The following is a 23,499-nucleotide window of genomic DNA, read 5'->3' as shown; positions in this document are numbered from 1 at the left end:
CCTCAATGAGATGGGCTTTGCCTTTGCGAAGGCATCTGTGACCTGGTTCCCAAGGTTCCTTACAAGTAAAACACAGTTTCTTTCTCCTCAATTTATTTCTAGACTCCTAATCAATCTTAGGAGAAGATGTGTTCCCCTTTTGCGAATTAAAAGGCTTTTGGAAGGGTTTGGAGTTCTTGGGAAAGTTTTTGTTTTGCTGAAAAGTGGAGGGTGGAGACGTGGTGTCCAAGTTCAAAGTAAGCTGTATGGCCTCCTGTAGAGTCTTAGGCTTCAAAGCATTGACTAAACCACGATATCTCTCCTGAAGACCCTCAATGAAAAACATCACTACCCTCTTATCGGACATCTCGGGTACCATCACTACTACGTTGAAATTCATTAATATAAGTCTCCACATGTCCTTTCTGTTTTAGAAGAGCTAAATCCCTATATTAGAGTTCCACATCTTTCTTGTCAAACCTGGCAATCAATCTCTCTGTGAACTCTAGGTATGAATGGATAAGAGCATGATTCTGAGTGACTAATCCATGGTGTCGCCAGTCATGTGCGACACTCTCCAAATGCAGGACAATAAACCGAATGGCTTCATTTTCAGTCATGGGTTTCAAGGATAGGTATATGTCCAACTTATGAACCCACACTTGTGCACTAATGGAGCCACTCCATCAAAAGTGGATAAAGTCAACTTATCGGTAGCTTTCTTCAGATCATTATTCCACTGCTGTCTCGGTCCCCTGTCATTTTGTCCCCTCATAGAATCACGACGTTGCATACAATATTGACGCAATGGAAATGCATCTCTGACATGTGCTGGAAGTCGAGCCCACTCATTGTTGGCAGCCATAACTGTATCTTGGAAAGTGATTCCATTATGAGGATCAGCCAATGGTGGTTCAATGCTAGGAGTGAACCGAGGAAGCATAGGCCTATCAACGGTCCTAGTACGAGTCCTGTCTCTTCGTGGTGAGATGGATGCGCGTCCCAGGGAAGATGGAGTCCTACTACTGCCACGACTCCCTGCAAGTAAAACTGTCCTACTACGGCTTCTACGCCTTCCCCTATTGTTACCCAAATCCATCTTGTCCAATGTGTCCTGTAACCTGTTAATAGCTTGAACAATTCTTGGCTGCGATTCAGCCAAACTCCTCATGATCTCATCAGGATTGAGTGGAGCCTGTCTCTCCTGTCTGGACGGGCTCCTATGTCCCATTGGAATATCACCCATATCAGTTTCAAATGGTGGTTTAGTGACAAAGTTTAAATCCACTCTAGGTCTCCTGTGTGTGTAAAAACTAAAACCTGTAAGTTCCAAATCTGCCTCGATGCATAGTATTACTTTGATGACCCCCAGGCTGGGAGGATCATCGCTCTAATACCACTGAAAGATGTCGACTACTGACTGTAGTAATCCAACTTAGTTTTTTGATTCTGATTTCTTTGGCTAGTGGTAGGGGAATTTGGTTTGATATGTTTGTTTTTGTGGTTTTATGTTTTTTTTTTGTGTTTTTGCAATATATGTGCATTGGAATTTTGACAATGCAATTGAATACCAATGATATAACATAAACTAATGACTGAAAATAAATTTCAGATACTTATTTTCTAACAGCAATAAACAAATGTCAATAAATAGTTGAATTCAACAATGATATGCCATTGCTTGGAGGGCTGCTTTATTGACTTCAATGAATCTAGATGCTGCTACAAAAGCTATCAATGTGACCTAACTGCTCCAAAGCTTTATTTTGCTCCAATGAGCTTTATTCCTCTAAATGATAATTACCAAAACCAAATCTATAACACAAATAGACCAAACTGCTGCTGAATCCCTCAGGCCCGCAAGAGAGTTCACTGAAAATGGTCAATTTTTCACACTGATTTGCTCATATCTCTCTCCAAGGACTTCATAAGCCTGAATGAATGATTCGAATCTTTATTCCTAATGCTGACAATGAGAGTTGTACAAAAAAATCCCAAGGTAAACCCTTCAATTTATTTTTAATGAATTCCAGGCAATGAGAAGTGGTACGGCTAGCATCTAGGAATGAATAGCTTGCTGTAGAATCCTCCAATTTGATTAGAATTTGCTGTCCAAACCCTCTACTTGCTGTCTTAGCTGATTAATCACACAATAGAGTCCTTCAATGATTTGAAATACTGAAAATCATGCCAAATAAGGTAGGGGCTACGTCCAACCTGAGAGAATATGGGAGATTTCATTCCCAAATCCTTGTCAAATCTTGCAGATCTGAATTTGCAGACTTGCTCCAAATATGATGATGAGAAAAATAATCCAAGAATGCTTCAAAATGCATCGCCCAATTCAGCTTATGCCTTTCCAACCTAGGTCGAACCCACAAAGAGAAGATGAATCTTCTTTCTCTAGGAAGTGGTGCCAACTTGGAGGGGAGATAATCATCATGACTTTGAACCACTTTTTAAGTTATTACTTGCCTAGGGAAAATGGTCATGTAACTTTTTAAATAAAGTTACTTGTTAAATCATATAGTAATTTATAAGTTACTTTTATTAACTTTTTAAATTTAGAAAAAGTAACTTTATAACATAAAATTACAAAGTATTATTATTAAGGCCCACCAAAGCAAAATTTGTCTCAATATGGGTCCCCTTTGGCTAACCCATCATCTCCCAACACTGAACTTCACCTGTGGAGATGGGTGACAGGGGAATTTAAGCATCTGGATAGCAACTAGAGAAGCGGGGACATTACAAACCACCATCTTTTAATGGGCAGAACTATGATATGTGGGCTAAGAAGATGAAGAGTATAATGGTAGTAAATGATTTGTGGGAGCTTGTGGTCGATGGATTCATATATGTGATTGACCCAACAATGTATGCAGCCCTCACAAACAACCAAAAGACCCAGTTGAAGGAGACAAGAAGAAAGAATGCAAAAGCCCTTACTTTGATAGAGGCAGCTAAAGTAGAGATAATATTCCCTAGAATAGCAGCAACTAATTATGCAAAGGAAGCTTGGGAAATCCTCAAAATCAGCTACAAGGGGATTGATAAGGTGAAATTGGTGAAGATCCAAATTCTCCGAAGAGATTTTGAAACTCTCCAAGTGAAGGACAGTGGGTCTATTTCAGACTTTAATACAAGAGTTTCTGGTTTGATAAACCTGTTGAGGATAAATGGTGAAACCATGAAAGAGCACAGGATTGTGGAGAAAACCTTCGGAAGTCTAAACTCAAAGTTTGATGCCTTAGTCATTGTCATTGAAGATGCCAAAGACCTCTCATAGTTGACAGTTGATGAGTTGATGGGTTCCGTACAAACCCATGAGCAATGCTTAAATTGACATGCACCTTTTTCCCAATAGCAAGCGTTTAAAGCTCAATTCAATGCAAGAGACAGGGAGAGAGGTAAAAACAGATTTGAAGGAAGCTCGAGAGGTAGATGTAGATTCAACTTCAGAAGAGGCAGCTTTAGATGGATCAATAGTCTAGATGGACAAGCAGCTGTTAGTCCACCTCTTAAGCCAAGAAAAATAGCAGTAGCTCAAGTCAAACGTATGATAAAAGCAATGTGCAGTGTTATTATTGCCACAAGTATGGTCATTAATGTTGGAAAAAGCAGTGTGATCAGTTAAAACAAAGTGCAATGGCTAATGAGAAAGTGGTTGAAGTTGATCAGTCATATGCCTTCGTCATGTTCGACATTGGTGAGCAAGGCAGTGTTGAAGTATGGTATTTGGACAACGGTTGAAGCAACAACATGAGTGGTAATGAAAGCTTGTTTGCATTCATTCACAAGAATGTCAAGTTTGAAATTTAAATGGGGAACAATGAAATGATTCCAATTGTGGGCAAAGGGTTTGTTATGATCTGCACCAAGCATGGTGACAAAAAGGAGATTGAGAATTTCTATCTTGCTGCATGGATAAAACATAACTTGTTGAGTGTTGGACAGTTGGTCCAAAGAGGTTACAAAATGCTGATGGAGAAAGGTGAATGCATCATCTTTAACAAAAATGGGAGAAAAATGTTGTAGCAGCAGCCCCAATGACAAGGAATCGAATGTTCCCTTTGAGGATAGGAATCTACTCGTGAACCCAATTTGTAGTTGCACCTCCCAAGCATGAGAAACGTACAATAGTACAACAACCACCGATTTTCAAGATGGTCATCCGAGACCCCTCTAGGCTCTGGCATCTAAGGTATGCTTGTTTGAGTTATTTCGAACTGAATCTTTTGTCCAAGAAGTGTATGGTTAGAGTATTACCAACTATAGTAGAGACTAGTGGTAGACGTGAAGCTGGCATTTTAGGCAAGCAGCATAGACAACCCTTTCAATCAAGGAATTCTAGAAGGGCAAGAACACTATTGGAGCTGGTGCATACATATTGTGTGGCTCTGTGTTAACTTTAACAATAGGAAGAAGCCAATAATCATGACCATCATGACCTTCATTGATGACTACAATTGAAGGCATGGGTCTATTTTTTGAAACACAAGTCCGAAGCTTTTGAGAAGTTCAAAGTGTTTAAGGCCAAGGCTGAGAAGGAAAGTGGACACTTCATTAAGGTCCTCAGGTTAGATAGAAGGGGAGAGTATACCTCCAATGAATTGGTGAGTTTTTGTAGGAATGAAGACATCAAAAAAGAGATGACAACTAGTGATGCTCTGTAGAAAAATGGAGATTCTCAGAGGAAGAATAGGATCGTTGTGGATATGGCAATAAGTATGTTGAAATCCAAGGGAATTACAAATGAATGTTGGGGTGAAGCTGTTGCAACAATAGTTTATTTGATAAATAGAAGTCCCACAAAGTGTGTACGTGATAAGATTCCATAAGAAGCATGGACAAAATGTAAATGGATCATTGAGCACCTTAGAGTGTTTAGGTGTGTGTCATATGTATTTGTGCCAAAAGAGAAGGGACAAAAGTTGGATAAGGATGTGTGGGACATTTCACAATTCTTCTTTTGGGCCTCCTGAGGATTGGAGTTTCTTTGCAGTGGAGATTGCTTGGGGACAAGCAATTTCAGGGAGGGCGGACTGTAATGTCCCCATTTTGCGAGCATCAGAGTTTGTAAGAATTAGCCTATCATTTGACCCTCGTAGGCTAACAATTATTGATAGAGGACCTCGTGTGGCAGTTACTTGGTGATTAGAACCCACACCCGGTGGACTCTAACCAACCACAATTTTCTACCTTTGTTTGATTTTTTCAATGTTTTCAGTGTTTGGGTTTTGCTTGAGTTTTCAATGATGTTTCACCAAGGAATAAAGAAAGTGCAAATAACATATGCTGCAAACTAGAGTATGGAAATGAGAGCTACAGCCATAAGCATTTTATCGAACATTTGCCATGCAATTCCTATTATGAAATGTTGACTTTCAGCTAGGGACATTAAGACAAACAGTTATCTTGCAAACTGAAATAAATACTACAAATATATCATATGCAACTCCTTTTTATTGATGTCCCAATTACCACAGATATGAAAGGGCCAAGACTCTTGGCTGACAGCTGAATATGATATGAAACAAAATACCCAGGTCTGAGTACAATGGCAGCATACAACCAACTTCGAATGTCTATTAAATACTGAAATTAAATGCAAGAGAACCTGATCCAATGAAGCGCCTACGTTGTGGGTAATGTAGCAACTCAACTACCATGTAAATTGTGAAGCAACATGTGTGGCTGCTGCTGCTATAGTACGGCCTCCAACAATTATAAATTCTGCCCAAATTCCAATGTCATGACAGCAGCAACTAATCTGGAAATGAGCAGCAATTAAAACCCTTGAAGAACCCTTGAGTAGACTCAACTAAGATGCAATATACTGTAGCGATTTTACTATTCACGTATCACTGTAGCGTTTCACTATTCACGAGTTACTGTTCATGCGCACTGTTCACGGCACTGTAGCGCACTGCTCACGGCACTGTAGCAGTGGATGAAATAACTTGCAATCTGCTCTTAAAACCTTGAATAACTTGTTGATAATCTCTCCCAACAAGAATGATATAACTCCATGTGCCAAAGAAGGATGATTCACAACCAACTATAAATGTTCTTCAACAATAAACTTCAAACCCTTGTAGAAAACTTCACCAATTTGCACAAATGAAAGAACTGAAGTATTCTTTCCCACAACTGCAATAATTCAGATGTTATTTCACACCTTCAAAATTGCTATCAATAGGAAGTTTTCGTTTCCTATGATCAAAGAAGAAAATTGCGAAAGCCCTAGGCTCCACAATAAAAATCAATCAAAATACTATTCATCAACTGGATGCCGAGAATGAACTCTTGCCTTTCCTTTTATTCTTTCCTTAAGAGAGCTCAAACACCTTCCTGGCCAATGTGGGATAAAAGATTTATTCCCACATTAAATTATTCACTTAACGCACTTTATTATATTAAAGTGACTTTATTATTATAAAGTTACTTTAGAACTTTATAATAATATTAAAATATTAAATAAATCACTTAAGTCACTTAAACTTTAATATCTCTTGATGTACTTGTCTGATTGCTAAGCCGTCTGAGCCAGGAGTCGACTCTCCCTGTTCTCCATGTGATTGGATGCCTGTCTAAAAATAGAAACCCTGAATAGTGACTTACTATAAATAGTAAGTATGTGGAACTGAGTCTAGAAATAGCTGCAAAGGCCCAATCAAGGTCGACACTGCCAATAAGCTCTGTTCAGGTGTCTTTCTATTAATAGGAACCCTGACTCTCCCAAAATAGTAACTTACTATAAATAGTAAGTGTGCCAATCTGAGTCAAAAAACCTGTGCAAAGGCCAAAACCTGAATCCAGCTGAAGAGTAATGTCTCTAATCACCAAGTAACTGCCACACGAGGCCCTCTATCAATAATTGTTAGCCTACGAGGGTCAAATGATAAGCTAATTCTTACAAACTCTGATGCTCGCAAAATGGGGACATTACAAATTACAAATGAATGTTGGGGTGAAGTTGTTGCAACAATAGTTTATTTGATAAATAGAAGTCCCACAAAGTGTGTACGTGATAAGATTCCATAAGAAGCATGGACAAAATGTAAATGGATCATTGAGCACCTTAGAGTGTTTAGGTGTGTGGCATATGTATTTGTGCCAAAAGAGAAGGGACAAAAGTTGGATGGCAAAGGTGAGAATTGCATCTTTGTGGGCTACAATGAAGAGTCCAAGGCATATAGATTGTATAGACTTGTCGCGAAGAAAATTATGATTAGCAAGGATGTAGAGTTCATTGAAAAGAGCCATGGAATGGCATGGTGTACATCTCTTTCCATTGATTATGAAGAGGAAGGGTATGAAGAATAGCAAGGTAATCCTACAACAGGTTTGGAGCCTAGTAGTCAACACTAGAGATCACCTACAACAGATAGGGAGCTAAACACACAACTCCAAAGCTCACAAGTAGTTGCATAGTCCTCAAGAGAGCTCAAGAGACCTACACACTCTACAACTTTGGAGACTTTTTGCACAGTCCAGTAGTAGTAGCGAGAGTTGAAACCCCTCTTGCCTCCCTATTCCCAAGAAAGACAAAATCTGTATGAAGATGAATTGGATGAAAATATGAATTTTGCATTATTTTTTTTCGATCAGTAATAGATTTGTATAATTTATTTATTGATAATGTTAAAATCTTTACATATTAGAGGACTTAATTATGCCATTCACTATAATCAACTTACTTGACACATTCACCATACCACCCTAGAACCAACATCCAAACAAAACCCAAAAAGAATTACAAAAAAGGTCATATTATGGCCAATCCAAGCCACCCCCAGAGACTAGATAAAATAGATCCATGTTTCAACTAGTCCAAGCTACCCCACAAAAACCCCATTTGCCATACATACTCAAGTATACATCGTTTAAAACAAAAACTAGATCAACCCGTCAAGCCGTACCACCAGTAGAAAACAAAAATGTAGGGCAAACACTAACCTTCACAAAAATTGTAACATATATCTTCAGATCTAAAGGGCCGTTAATCTAGTAGTCATTGGGATCAAAGACCAAACACCACTTATTGTCGCTTTGTGCTGCCTTTCGCCTAGTAGCCAGCTCTGCCTCTTTCTCTTGTAGAAGTCCTTAAGCTCTTGTTCTCCATTCTTCCTCGTTCGACATGGTGCACAATGACTTCCGTCACTTCCCTGGGAGGGGAAAACAAAAAGAAAGCTCCAAGTCTTCAACTATCTATTCTCCTATCAACCTTTTTAGATGATTTTCTGCTAACCAAGCATAGTATGTAGCAGCTCAAAGTCTAACTACATGACGCACTTCACCTTACATGCACAAGTCTTAAAAATAGAAGCAACACAAAGTCTACAAGCTATCTTCCCACTTGAGCTTTCCACACTAGCGTCAAACATGATAAGCAACTCAAAGTCTGCAAGCCCAAATCTGAAAACCAAACATATAACTCTAAATACAATTAGCAGCTCAAAGTCTGCAATATTGAATTTAAATCTCTCTTGAACAATAGAACAAAAATCACAATCAACTCCAGTAAATGTCGTCACATAACAACTTGAATTGGCACAAAGTCTCAACACAATTCGCCTCTTTTATTGAAAGCAATTTGATTTACATCTAAGCTCAAAGTTTTAGAGTGCACATACAAACTGACAGAATAATGTTGCATTGCCAAAAAATCCAAATTACAATAGACCCCCTCAAGTATTTATAGGAGAGGAGCCTTGAGAAAAATGTGGGAGGATCCTAACTAACTTGAGAAATTCTCTCAACCTCCATGACTTATTCCAACTACAGTCCTAATTGAACTCAACTTGTAATTGCTTTACATGTAATTACAAAAGTGCAAGTGATGAGTTAACTTGCAATTACAAAGTTATTTTTTACATGTAACTTGTCAAAACAAAATTACAAATGTATAATTGAGATTATTCTCTGTGTCTAAAGACATGACTCTAACTGCATCATCCTTTGTCTGTGATGATCTTCATGTTGCTTCAGGATGCTAGAACTTGAAGTATTCTGGATTGGTAAAGACATCTTGAACCGGAACGAATTTGCATCCTTAATAATCTTTGTGTCCTTGGCCAACGAACTTCAACCTTATCTTCTTGCTTGGGGTAGTACTGGCTTTTCAGGAGGGAAAGGGCTGTCATGACCATCTTTGTCTTTAAAGCATTCTATGCTCTCAACCATGAATTGTTGTTGTATTTATTTTTTGTATCATCCTCCAATCTTGAAATCTGCTTGAAAAATAAGGCGCATGCCTTAATCCATTGATTTGGTAGATCGTGTGTGCAAACCGAACTGACAAAGGGAGGGATAAACTGATGCAAAAATGGGCTCACAAGTGAATTTCGGGTTTTGAAAGCTGCATTACATGTGTGGAAAAACAAGAGCATTAACTTGCAATTGTGGAGAACAAACATGTAACTTCATATGTGTAATGGGTAAACACAAGTTTGCACTTGTAATTGGACCTTTAAGACTCATTTTCAAGCGTTGTTTGAGTGCATTTTGGACCAATTTCGGGTTTTGGGGAACGTTTTGCAAGTATACAAGTGGGGAAGAACAAATGTGCAATCAGACTTTTGAAACCCGAATGCAAGTATACTTGTAAAAAGGAAAATGAAGTAGTGGGTGAAAAATGAGATTTTGACATGTAGGAAATGGTGCGAATGGTATGTACGGCTGATGGCAATGAATATGAGTGAAAATGAAAAGATTTTGGGAAGATCATCTTTATGAAAATGGGAAGAACTTTCAACTAGTTATCAAGTTTTAGAAACCCGATTCTGAAAGGATGAGCATTTTTCCAACTTTGAAACTTGGAATTTCAACAAAAGATGGTTAAGATTTTTCAACCAAAGGGGTAGATCAACTATTTTCATCTCACTTGTAATCGGGTTTTTGAATCCCGAATGGAAGCAAAGAGGGAAAATGGGGAAAGACAATGCAATTTGCAAATTAATTTGCAAACTTGGAACAAAGGGGAAAATCTCTCACAAAACCGATTTTAGGCAAGATCAAAACAAAATTAACATATATACAACTTGATCAAGGAAACACAAACAAACTAAAACAAGAAAAGAAAGCAAAAACAAGAGAAGAAAACATACCTTGATCAACAAAAATGACCTCCCAAGAACAAGAAGCAATCCTTGAAAGAAGAGATTGAATCTCTTAAATAGACAACAAACCAAACTCCAAACACCCTAGCCACGTTTTTGAAAAAACGTCAAATGGATCAAAATGCCCATCCAAAGCATGAAGAATCGGTTAAGTCAAGCATTCAACCTCCACACCTAGATGAATGAAGCCAAAACAACTTAGGAGAGGTAAGATTCGTGGCATTTCAAGAAGAAAATCGTGGCATTTCAAGAAATACGTGTTTGCTGTTTGAAGGTCATTTAATCAGCAAAACGTCTTCCAAATGGCATGAAAGGAGTTGAAAGATGCATGAAAATAGCAAGGAAACCTAAACACCTTCTTCCTTCTTGAATCTCTCCACAAAAACCGTTGGAAATTTTCAACAAAATCCACCTCTATAGCTGGTCGGGTTCTTGACAATGAATGACAAGTTTAAATTTGCAAAGAACAAAGGAAATCGGGTTTCTAAAACCCATTTGCAAGCTTAAAAATGTCACTTTTTCATGCATAAGGCAAAATCGGGTTTGTGAGAGCAAGCAATAAGTTTAAAATTCATGTAAAAGGGAAATAAAACTCCCTTTACAAGTTTTAAACAACACAACAAAAGACATGTAAAGGGAAAATAAAATTACTTTTACAAGTCACAAAAATAACTAAAAAAAAAAACTTGTAATAGGGAAATAAAATCCCTATTACAACTTAAAGTGACTTTATAAAACTTATAATGGAGGAGAAAAACCCCTACCATAATTTAAAATCACTTAAGTGAAACTTTTTAAATAAATTACAAGTTTTGTTTTAACTTTATAATTTAAAGTTCACTTGTAATATGTTCAAAAAGTTCCTACAATGATTAAAAAGTCAAAAAGCAACAAGGGGGAAATAAAAAGTAAGCTACAAGTTCTATTTTTCATAAAATGCACTTGTAATTGACTTAAAATTTCCCTACAACACTAAGACAAAAGAAAAATAAAACTTGCAATCCAAGGAAAATTTCCCACTTGCAATCAAGAAGGAAAAATATAGCAAACGAACTTAGAATGCGATGAAATTTGAAACGTGGATCGAGGATGGATTGAGGATTTAGCCAGTCCAAGGGTGAAGCAAAATTTTTTCTCGGAAAGCATGCATCTAACGGCCCTTGATTACCTTTTGAAGCTCCATCAACATTAACCTTAATCCATCCAACCTTAGGTTTCTCCCAATCAACGTCCTCCGAGCTGAAACCTAGATTATCCCGAGTCGGTCCATTAACAATTCTATAAATTTTGCATTATTATTCTCAAAGTGATCCAATTTATTTTGAAGAGTTTGTGAAAGAAGAGAACTGGTGTGAAGCCATAGATGTGGAGATAAATGCATTCGAGAGTAATAGAACATGGGAGCTAATTGATTTGCTTCTTGGTAAACAAGTGATTGGTGTGAAGTGGGTCTATAAGAAAAAAAGTAATGTTGAAGGAAGGATTGAAAGGCATAAAGCAAGGCTGGTTGTTAAGGGATACAAACAACAACCTAGAAGAAATTATGATGAGACGTATGCTCTAGTTGCAAGGACGGAAATTGTGCAACCAGTCTTAGTGATAATAGCCCAACACAAGTGGAAGCTATTTCAAATGGATGTGAAGCCAACATTCTTGAATGGAGTGTTGAAGGAAATGTACGTTGGGCAGCCATTTGGTTAGGAAGTTCCAGGGCAAGAAAACAAAGTGTATAGGCTGAAGAAAGATCTTTGTGGGCTGAAGCAAGCACCATGGGCCTGGTACAACAAAGTAGACTCATATTTGTTGAGCAATGATTTTAGTGAAAACAGTGGTGAACTCACTCTCTACATCAAGGCAAGTGATGGTAAGATTTTATTAGTTATCTAACTTATCTTGTATGTAGATGATTTAGTTTTCACAGGGAATGATGATTTCCTCAATGCTGATTTCAAAGAAGCCATGAAAAGAGAGTTTGAGATTACGGATGTAGGCATGTTAAAGTATCTTCTAGACATAGAAATAAAACAAATGAAGCATGGTATTTTTATCTCTCAAGCAAAGTATGCAGCAAACATTTTAAAGAGGTTTGAAATGCAAAACAACAGGCCTGCACCAACACCAGCAGCCACAGGTTTGAAATTAAGTGAGGATTGCAGCAACAATGTGAACCCAACCTTGTCCAACAATTAAGCTTGATATAATGCACATAGTAAGCCTGACTTCAAGATTTATGGAGACTCCAAAGGACACATTGGCAAGCAGTTAAAAGGATCCTAAGGTATGTAAATGGCACCAATGGATATTGTATTTTGTATAATGCAGTAAATGAGGTTAGGCTAGTTGGATACATTGACAGTGATTGGGAAGGAAGTGTAGATGATCAAAAGAGCACATTAGGTAATGTGTTCCATTTGGGTTTAGGAGCCATTTCATAAGCTTTCAAGAAACAACCCATTTTTTTCTCTTTCCATAGCTAAAGCTAAATATATAACAGCACATGCAATAGCATGTCAAGCTATTTGGCTATGGAGAATCCTATCAGATTTGAAAGAAGAACAAGAAGATAGCAACATAAATCTGTAATAAATCTGGATTAATTGCAATTTTTATAAAATCAGAGTTGATGCTGATTTATTCCCTAGAAAATTCACAGATTAAAAAATTGTCGATTGTCAGTCAATAATCTTTTGCCATTTAAATCACGTTGACAATCGTGTTAATATCCGGAAAATAATGCATCTAATTTTCCCGTCTTCAACAAACTTGCTAAACCCTAAAAATCAGCACTATTTTTTTATAAAATTCCAGTTTGACGTTTTCAGACAAAATTGCACATGTACTTTGACTAGGATGCGAACGGCTTCAGGTATCCTATATATCCTGAGTAAAATTTGAGGAGAGTTGCAGAGAGTCATTAGCTTCAGGTAGGCAATTTTATATTTCCAGGATAACAACAATTTTACACTTGTATTTAAATAAGTGTTTGCATTCTACAAAAAGTGTTTGGTTTTCGTTTGAAACATCTCCATCTTGATGTTGATATTACTATTGTCATTATTTCAAGGAATTTCCGTAAGTGGATATAGAGTTGTCTTCATCAATTTTTGTGGATCATTTGTACTTCAATATCTTAAGAAGTATGACATAGAATTTAGTTTTGTACCTCAACAGAAAATTTAAGAAGATAAATCATTTCCTGCTATAATCAATTTCCAGTGGTTACAATATAAAATTCGAGAAAAAATCTTGTCACTACTTCTTGTCATCGCGCGCACACACACACACACACACACACACACACACAGATAGACAGACACACAGACACAGACATAGACACGGACACGGGCACAGACACAGACATAGACACGGACACAGGCACAGACACAGACATAGACACGGACACAGGCACAGAAACAGACACACACACTTTAAAGAAATATACAGAATTGTAATTCCAAATGCCAATTGCCAAAATGGTAATGATAAATTTAAATATTATATCAATGCCAATTGATAGTTAAATGATTTGAGGTTCAGCAATGATAAGCTGCATGAGGGTTTTTGGATCCTTTTTTTGTTACTTTTTGGCACCCGGCGGCTTTGGGTATGCCTGGTTCGTACCCTGGGCGTACTTAGATGCCCGGGTACTTACCCAAGGCATACCCTCGGGCGAACCCATACCCAGATGTACTTGGTACAGGATGCCTTAAGGGCATACCTGGTAACATAGGTTTAACTCTATTTTAGTTGCTCTCTATATCTCTATTTTTGTCTCTTTTTCTACAATTTTTTGATGTTTTTTTTAATTCAAATTTTAACGACTTTTTCTGATTTTTTCAAAAAATCTTATACTTTTGGTTTGCAGATTTTTTGCCCAAATTATTTCTATATTTTGTGTAATGTACCATTAATGGCCTTGATGAAGAATCCAATCTTCCATGGATGAAGCAAGTATGTAGAAATCAAGGATCATTTTATAGGGGAGCTAGTTGAACATGGAGAAATAGAAGTTCAGTATAGTAGGTTTGAGCAATAGCTTGCAGACATGTTTACTAAGCCACTCACAAGAGATAGTTTGAGTGCCTGAGAATCAATTTGGGCATCATGGACATAGTGGCAGCCTCTCTGGAGCTCTCAGAAGTAGCTTCAGAGGTCATGTACAGTGAGCTCCAGGGAGCTCTGGATTTGACAGTTGTAGCTCCAGAATTGTAGAATGAGCATGAAAGAGGCTCAAGATTAAGGGGTAGTGTTAGAATTTATTGTATTCCTGAGCCTGTCAGAACAATGTTTTTGGTATCTTTATCACCTCCTCCCATTTGACGCCAGCTGCAGTAGTTAATTTTTATTGGCAAGGAAGTAAATGCAGGTAGATGAGTTTGAATTTGAAGTGAGCAGGAGTTTTTTGTGTGGCAGAGACAACAAAAGTCAAAAGGGAAGAATGTTTTGCAACAGCTAGTTTTTGCAGTGAAGTTGCAGCATAAACAGTATGTGAGTGTGCAGAGAAGAGGAATGTTATTGTGGCAGCAAAGTTGTGAAGAGAACAGAGTATAGAAGTGCAGGGAATGTTGTGCAGCAGCAATCAGCTCATAGGAAGAAAAGAATAGTTTGCAGCTCAAAAAAGAGCAGTTACAAGTTACAACAGCTCCTGATAGTTGGTTAAAACAGTCATAGACAGCAGCTCCAAATAGTTGCAGAAGAATTATTTGTAAACGTACTGTAATCTGATTATGAAAGTTTTGTAAATGTTATTCTTGAGATTAATAGAAAGTTTTTTTTCTGTGTTTTCACGAGTGTTGTCTCTTCCAGTGATCTCCATAGTGTGTGTGTTTGTATGTTTTATTTGGGTTTTTATCCCATCAAATTGGTATCAGAGCAGAAGTCTCTGTGGGTAGTTTGGATTTCATTCCAATACTATGCTTGTATCAATCTAACTCTATACATGGTAATTGGATGATATGTGAAGAATTGATGGAAGAAGTCAATTGTTTATATCAAAGAGTGGGTTGGAAAATACATTTCATTGCATGTGCTATTTCCTTCTATGATATGATACGTACAAAGCATGAATTTACCATTTCATCACGTTGCTAATTTTTGAAGATTGCCAAGATTATGCACGATATTATTCAAAATTCAAATTATTCAATTAAACTTATAATATTAGACTTCAATAGTTGTGGTGGCACTTTGCACAAAATCATCTCACAGATGCATGTATTTTTTAGACAATATAGTTTGGGTTTCTATTGGGTCCCACCACTTGAAAAGAAAACAACAGTACATATAATCATTTTTCTTTTTAACATGTAATTGAATATCATTTGGCTAGACATTTTTTTTCTTAGATTTTGCTATTTTGTTGGCTACTGTGGTTAATCCTTCACCAGTAGAGGGAAGCAGCACCATACCAGTTGATCCCTCCACACTAGTATAGATATCTACCACAACAACGGCCTCCTGATCCCCCTTACTCCCAATTGGTAATGCCGGACAACTAATAGGAGCAAATCCAAAGAGCCTTCCCCAATTTAAACCTGAGGAGTAGGATTCCTCAACCAAGTCACCTTTCCAGCTTTGCTTTTTGATTTAGAGCATACATTAGACAGATGTCCCACTCCAAAACAGCTCTAGCATTGAAATACCCGCTTCTCATAATCCAGTGGTTGCTTCCAAATTTCCTTACCCATTTTCAGACCTATATAAGCAGGGAGGCCTAGAACGCAGCTATCCACACCCGAAACAACCATCCACATTCCACAACCTTAAGATCTTCTCTTCTTGCTAGGGACCTTTTTAATCTGCAGCATCCCATCAGCAAAAGCACAAAACTGGATAATAGGAAGTGTTGCATAAAGGGTAAGACAACTGTAGTGATTTGTGTCTCAGTTAGATTGAGTCAGTTGAGTCTGTCAGTCCAATAAGCGGTTGTGTCTTCAGTTAGTGAGGGGTTGCTTCAGTTCTAGCCAGTTAACCCCTATAATTGAGTGAGTTATTCATTTAGCTGGCTCCAATTGAGGGAATTAGTGGGCAGTTAATGCCACCATTTGTGGTTCTGATTTTCTATGATTGGGGATTGCTAGGAGCTGGGCTTATTAAACAGTATCCAAGAAAAAGATAAATCATATATCAAATTTTGAAATTATAAACCCAAGAACTCTACTTCACCCTGGAAGGTCACACTACTACAGAAGCTGCTTGGTGCTTGAGGATGAAACCCTTTAGTTGTAAACTTGCTTCTCTTGGGTGCAAAAACCCTCAGGAGACTACATGGTGCAGAATATTTCAGGTTTTCATAGAGATTCAAGAATCAGCAGGATGAATAGTTACATGATTGTATGTGTTAAGGATGCTTCAGGGTTTAGAACTGTATGCTGGGTGCTTTCCTAGTCAGATTCAATCAGTGAGTAAGGCGAGCAAAGTTTGCTTGTTTTCTCTATCTTGGCCAATCTTGAACAGACTTAGCTTCAAAATGGTATGTGGGAGAACCCAAAATTTTATGCATTTATTATTTGCAATCCCTATTGATGAATTTAGATGGTCAGAGCTTTTGACTGTTATCAAGTTTTAAGTCATGCATTTTGCTGATTCTTAGATGACATAGCTATCTGATATTTGCATTTCATTTCCATTACCAACCTCCAATGAGGATTGGGTTTTTGTATTAAACCAACCTGTGATAGTTTTCCTTTTGCAAGTGTAATGATTTTGCACATACATTCACAAGAAGATTAATGGCAATAATACTTCACCATAGAAAAATAGGAAATACAGAATTCATTGCAGGGCCTTCTGGGTTCACCTACATACCACTCCGTTCGTCCTTTGGTTGACTTTATTTTTGAAAGAGAATTAAAACACAAGATGGAGCATTCTTGGTTCTCCAACCGATCAACTGAAAGGCATCATCTAAGGTGGGCAAATGATGAAATACACACTCTCAAAATCTCAGAGAAAATACCAAATGACAATAGTTGTAGTAAAATGTTGCATGGTAGCCATGTTTATAGGAAAATGAAATATGGAGTTTCATAAATCTGCAATATCTCTAGTAAAAAAAAATTAAAGAAAAGAAGAAAAAATTGACACAACTCTTTCCAGAATCCAAACAAATATTTCAAAGCAGTTGGAAACGTTTTTTATACAGAATTTTTGATTCAAGGTCAGCTAATAAGCATTGATCCACTCTAACAAAAGGAGAGAAAATGTGTGTTTTTAAAGTGTGGAGCTTTCTTGCTATTGTGGAATATAGAACGAAAGTAATCAATTTGACTTTATCCTTATATTGTGAGAATACCAAGAGTTGACGTTAGTGTAATAAAGCTACAAAAGTCAACTGCTAGCTAAAGGGAAGTCCTAATAAATATTTATAAATGCACTCATTTTCCTGAAGTGGTACACTATTTTTGAGAGAAAAGATGGCTTGAATGAGTGAGAAAAGATGGCTTGAATGTGTGTCCTCTTCATTAGTGGCAGATTTTGAGTCCAGAAGTGTCCTCCAGAGCTGCTATTTCATGTTTTAGGATGTTTAAGTCTATGGTTGTTGTAGTTTCTCTTGTGCTTCTTCCTTCCCTCACAATGATATACTTCAATTTTTTTTATCTTTTTTCAGCATAAGCTAGCCTCAACTAATATCACTGTTTATGCTACCTCTTTTTTGTAGCATGAACTAGGAAAGGATGTCACATTATGTAAGATATGAACTAAAGGCATTCAAAGAGTTAAGCTCGTAGTAGTTAAATTTCACTACTGTCAGTTTGGTCTACCCTGTTAGGATTTGATTGAACTGCTCGATTTTTTGATTGCTTAGCATCCCTAACTTTGAAACTACATTTCTATTTTTCTTTGCAAGAAACAGGTTCGAAAAAGAAAACCTCAAGTGGTTATTTCAAGAAGTATGTAATGTTCTATAGAAAATAGCATTATTAATTTTCTCATATATTTTCCCCTCTGACTTTTTTTTAAAACTTTGATATTTAAAGCAAAGTGTTCAATACTATAATTTAATAAAAGCTACTTTCTATAATTGTATTCTTATTGCTCGGAGGTGTGCAATATTAAATCAATTAGTTTCTAATATCTATTATGCAAAAAGTCTCTTCTTTTTAGCTAATTGGAATTTTCTATGTTTTAGGTGCAAACAGAATGCTGCTGTGAATGACAGTCGAATCAAAGAGGTGTGTATGCTTCACTGTACTTGTCTCGTCCTAGCTTGAGCTGACATTCTCTATTCTGTGTCTTTGTTTCTTTGGAGGTTAATCTAATGAATTGATGGGCTTGGTCACGATTTAAAGTTTGAGCTAAGCCTGTGAGAATAGCTTAAATTTCCAAAAAGTATTTTAGAACTTAGATTGGTGATTTTTTGAAGAAGAGTTGAAGATTGTAGCACTGCCGAGAGGTTCAATTGGAGGGGGAGTATCTTGCAGCATTGTTCTTGATCGGTGCTTGGAGTAATCTGCCTTTAATTTGGTAGAGGAGGGAGCCTGAATCCGATCATTGAAAAAAAAAATAAATTTAGGCTCTCTGCTGGTTTGATATTCATAAAGATGAAATGGATATATGGAGGTTGAATATTGCACTGTAATAGAGAATTGAATGAAATTTTTTAGATTGGATGTTCTTTTCTACCATTTTGGGTATATATCTCATATTTTTCTACTTTGGTTTGATTTCAGACCTTTGTGAGAAATTTGTTTAGGAACTATCCATTTTATAGGGTGCAAAAGAACCACTCGTCACTGACCTGCAATGATATAAAGGAAAGAATGATTCAACCCTGCTACAACCTTGGAAAACACGTTTGTTTCTTTCTAACCATAAGAACCAGAGGATATCTACTCAGGAAAAAAGCCAAGCTTAAAAGCATGACCGAATAAAAATCCTGATCAGGAGATCAATTCAGTGCCTGCCCACTTTGACAATTTAGGAAACATTTCCAAACAATCTTAACATACTCAATCATAAACGAAATGCTTAGAAGATTCTGTTATGCTAAAAACAAGACACAAGGTATGTCTACAAGAAAGAACATTACCAACAAGAATCTTGCTTAACAAAAATCATCCAAAGAAAGATTTTTTTTTTCAAATTATCAGAATTAGAGAGCATGGTTTAAATATTTTAATTGTTATATCAAACTATTTATCTCCACAAGTTATGGATGTGGGGAGAACACTCTTTCTCAATCAATTCTTAGTCTGTCTCCTTCAACACCCTATTTTATCCTCTTAATGATACTTATATGGGGCTGACTTTTGCTTTCTTATGAGGCCATTGGCAATGCAATTGGTCATTTCTTGAAGGTCAAGTCTACTACTTTCTACATGGATCTCTTTACATTTGCTCATATTTTTGTGGACGTTGGTTTCACCAAGTCTTTTCATGGGGCTATTGTTTTGACGGTGGGGGAAGTGCCATTTGACTATGGGGGTCTAACCTTCAGTTGTAGACAATGCTTTATTATCTGCCACGTGGCTTCTCATTGTCCACTATCTTAGCACAAGGGTGTGAAGATGTGGTGGAGGAATGGCCATGAAGATCACTTGACAATTACAACTTTTGATTCTTTGGTTGATAGTTTTTCTGGAGCTGACAAGTCTTCCTAGGATGTTGGATCTTCTCTTCTTCAATTTCTCATGCATTTTGTGTAACTCTAGCAAGTCTCCTTCTGCTGCTCCTTCAGCTCCTTTTGATGTGTCACACCCACCTTCTATTTTTATTACTGAATTTGTTGTGATTCTATTGGCTTTAGATCACCTTTAGCTTGCCCTTTTGGTGGTTGCTCAACACTCTTTCTATTGTGCCTAAGGATGGGTGCCCTTAGTGGGGGAATTCCCTCCTCCCATATTGGAGGATATGGATGATAATATTTCTTGGACAGTTGTACAAATGATGAAGAAAAGTCATCACAAACTTGTCTTCCAATCTCATACTAGATAAAGGGTATTAGATTAAGTAGGTTGGGTTTGGCATTGTTTTGATTGGATACTGGGTACTCTTGTTTCATGTATTTTGGTTGCCATTGTGTTAGTTTATGCTTGGTAATTGGTTGTATTACTTCCTTCTGGGAGGCCATTATATTTGTTGCTAGACATGGGCTTGCTTTGTAATAAGGTTGGTAATAGGGTTTGGACCATTGTTTCTGATTTTGTCTAATAAAAAATAAGTTATCCTCACATCTCTAACATTTTTTTGCCATAGTCTACACATACTTGGAATATTGGATAATTGCTTTCCATAGAAGCTTTAATCATAGAATAAATGTTTTGTGAATTAGGTAGCCGAAACTTAGCTCCAAGAATATCTAATGGGATTTAGGTAGCCAATTGTTATCAAAATTTTGCCAAAAGCTTTGATGCCTTTTTTGTACCAACTGAAAGTAGAGTGCACTCTTTGTAGAAGCAATGACTTATCATTAAGCTCCACTATATAGATTTCAAGGGACATAATAAATCATTTTTATATCTTTACATTCTATTCAACAATAAATTTCTTGACATGCTCAAGACCCTAATAGTGCCAAAGATAGAAGTGCTAATAATATGATTTAGAAAGTTCCCAAGGAGTAAATCAACTAGCCCAATACCCTTCTATTTAGGCTTTCCTTTAGGAGTTTAATATTCCAAGATTCTTTGCGAAAGGGACTTAATGGTCCTCTTAACAATATGAGCTATTCCTTACAAATATACACTCTGAAGCCCCATATCCTAGCATTCTTGGGGGAGGAACACACCAACTAGGAAGATAAATGGTATAAAGAAAATGTTGAATAAATATTTTGACAAACTTAAAACTTACCAACAATGAAGAAGTAGTTGACTTGCCATTTAGAAACTTTCCCAATCACTTTGTTCATGGCCCTAGCCCATATGGCTTTCATGGAGGGAGCCAAAGAAAGGAATTATAGGATATCTCAGTTGTTTCTAGGACCACTCTACTCCCAATTTCTATTAACAAGCCTGTCGAAAGGATCCTCTTTCCAATTCAAGATTACATATTTATGGATTTCTACTATGGACCTAGAAGTAGAATAATAATGTTTGAGTACCTTTTTCAACAAATTGACAAAATTTCAACTTGATTCAATTAATTGTCATATAACAAAAGAAATGACATTGAGTTTTCAAAAGATGGTTTCTCTCGCTGCTAGCCATTCGATCGTTGTGCTTGCGTTTGTGCCCTCGTTTGCCCTCCATTGTGTACGCCTAGTGTGGATGTTGCTTCTGCGGTAGGCGATGTTGGTTCTGCCCCCCCTTGTGCTCTCGCTGGTGCCTTGGTCGGGTCATGCGATGGTGTGCGAATTGTGCCGAAGGCCTTGCTGCTCCTCATCGACTTTGTTAGGATTGTGCTTGCTGTGTGGAATGGTGGCGACTTGTCGACCCTGGCTGTGTTCGTGCTTGCTGTGGGAAATGGTGGCGGCTTTGTGTTTCCCTCAACACGGAATGGTGTCTCATCTGCCTCGGCTGTGCCCCCTACTAGGGTCATTGCTGCTACGGTTGCGAATGACACCATGCAGCCTTTTGACTTTGTTGTGGGCAATAGTTCTGGTGATTCTATTGTTGCTAAGGGTAAGGTGATCGGTTTTGCTGATGTGTGGAATGGTGGTGACTCGTCGACCCTGGCTGTGTTCGTGCTTGTTGTGGGAAATGGCGGTGGCTTTGTGTTTCCCCCAACACGGAATGGTGTCTCCTTTGCCTCGACTGTGCCCCCTACTAGGGTCATTGTTGCTATGGTTGCAAATGGTACCATGCAACCTTTTGACTTTGTTGCGGGCAATAGTTCTGGTGATTCCGTTGTTGCCAAGGGTAAGGCGATCGGTTTTGTTGCTATGGATGGTGCTCCTCCCAAACCTCTTTCTGGTGTGCAAACTCTTACTCGTGTAGCTAGATCTGTTGGTCACCCTTCCAAGGGAATTCGTCCCCTCCCCTGTGCTAAGACCTCCCTTGTTGTGGTATGTGGCCAGGAGGTTGTGGAAAATGTTGATTTCTTCCAACGCTACGCTTTGGTTTGCAGATTTAATGGGTTTTGGCCTTCTCTTCTGGACCTTCATCGCTGGGTGAGTAATTTACGGAAGCCTCTTATTGCTCACAACATTGAGCTTTTTCCTTGTGCCAAAGGCTTTTTCATTGTTGCCTTTACTTCTACTCTTGATTGTGATTTGGTTTTGGGTAAGTTGTGGGCTTGGGGAGATCACTCTCTTTCTATTAAGCCCTGGACACCTTCTTTCAACCTCCTTACCGAACACCTTAATGTTTGTTCGGTTTGGGTCCTCCCCCGCAATCTGCCCCTCCATTTCTGGGAGCCTTCTTGTTATGAGGCTATTGGTAACTCCATTGGCAACTTTTTGAAGGTTGATGATGCCACAACTTCCATGGGTAATTTTACTTTCGCCCAGCTGTTAATTGATATTGACATTTCATTGCCCCTCCCCAGGGATGTGCTTCTTATGGTTGAGGATAGGCCATGGAATCAACCATTGGATTATGAGAGCCTCCCTTTTCAATGTCGGCGATGCTTCTCAACAGGTCACTTAGCTTCAGACTGTTCTCTCTCCTGTCACAGAGGTGCTACCACTTGGTGGAGGGATGCTATGGAGGATCGCTTGACAACAATGCTGTGGAAACTGATTCTGTCGACACCTCTTAGGAGGATGATGTCTCCTCCTGGGTTGAGGTGCCCCTTACTGTTGATGATTCTGTTGCTCCTACTCCACAACCTTCTTTAGCTGATTCTGCTCCTGAGATTGTTCCTCCACAACAAACCGTTGCTAGTTTGTGCAGCCTACTGCTGATCTACAACAACACGCTACTACCACTACTGATTGCAACCTTGAGGAGACCCTTCCGAATGATCCTTCTATAGATGGTCGTGATGACAGTATCACTTAGACTGTGGTTCGTTGTAGGCGGAAAGGGAAGTCTTCTCCCCTTCCCAAACTCCTCCTTGTTAAGGCTTGGGTGCCTCTAACCCTCCTTGTGTGGGGTTTGGGTCACTGGCTGGACGGGTTCTCTTTCGCCTATCATCTTTGTTTGTTTGTCATGGTAGTGTTGTTTTGGCTAGTTTTGTTTTTTGTAGTTGCGATTAACGTGTTGTCAATGCGCTGCTACTGGTAATCTGATTGTCTTTACGCCCTCTGTGCTGTTGTATGTAAGGGCCAACACCCAGTTTTTGCTGCTTTTAAAATCAAATACAAATTGTCAAAGTTATTCTCTTACAAAACAATGGATAATGTAGTATCATTAACCAATTGCCATTTAGTTGGACAATCATTATTTGCAAGAGACAACCCTTTTAGAAGGGGACCCAAGGAGTGCCTTAAAACGTAATGCAAAGGTTCAACAACTATCACAAATAGTGAGTGAGGGGACACCCTTGTTTGATAGGCTTTTGAAAGGTATAA

The 23,499-nt window shown here is 38.0% G+C and overlaps 1 protein-coding gene across 7 annotated transcripts in view; it reads left to right on the top strand.

Annotated features, from left to right (window-relative positions):
* Positions 1-23,499, top strand: part of LOC131045020 (small ribosomal subunit protein mL104 (rPPR9)) — a 55,713-nt gene that overhangs the window by 12,141 nt on the left and 20,073 nt on the right. For 2 of the 7 annotated variants that reach the window (XR_009105756.2, XR_009105751.2), the window contains 2 exons: positions 18,235-18,277; positions 18,480-18,730. The gene's annotated coding sequence lies outside the window, so the exon portion shown is untranslated. Of the gene's footprint in view, positions 1-18,234; positions 18,731-23,499 lie in introns of those variants that run through there. The other 5 variants (XR_009105754.2, XR_009105750.2, XR_009105749.2 and 2 more) reach the window with 3 other exon arrangements.

Source organism: Cryptomeria japonica, chromosome 5 (assembly GCF_030272615.1).
Source record: "Cryptomeria japonica chromosome 5, Sugi_1.0, whole genome shotgun sequence".
NCBI classification, from domain to species: Eukaryota; Viridiplantae; Streptophyta; class Pinopsida; order Cupressales; family Cupressaceae; genus Cryptomeria; species Cryptomeria japonica.
The sequence above is the reverse complement of the archived record's forward strand: the minus strand, read 5'-3'. Positions and strand labels throughout refer to the sequence as shown.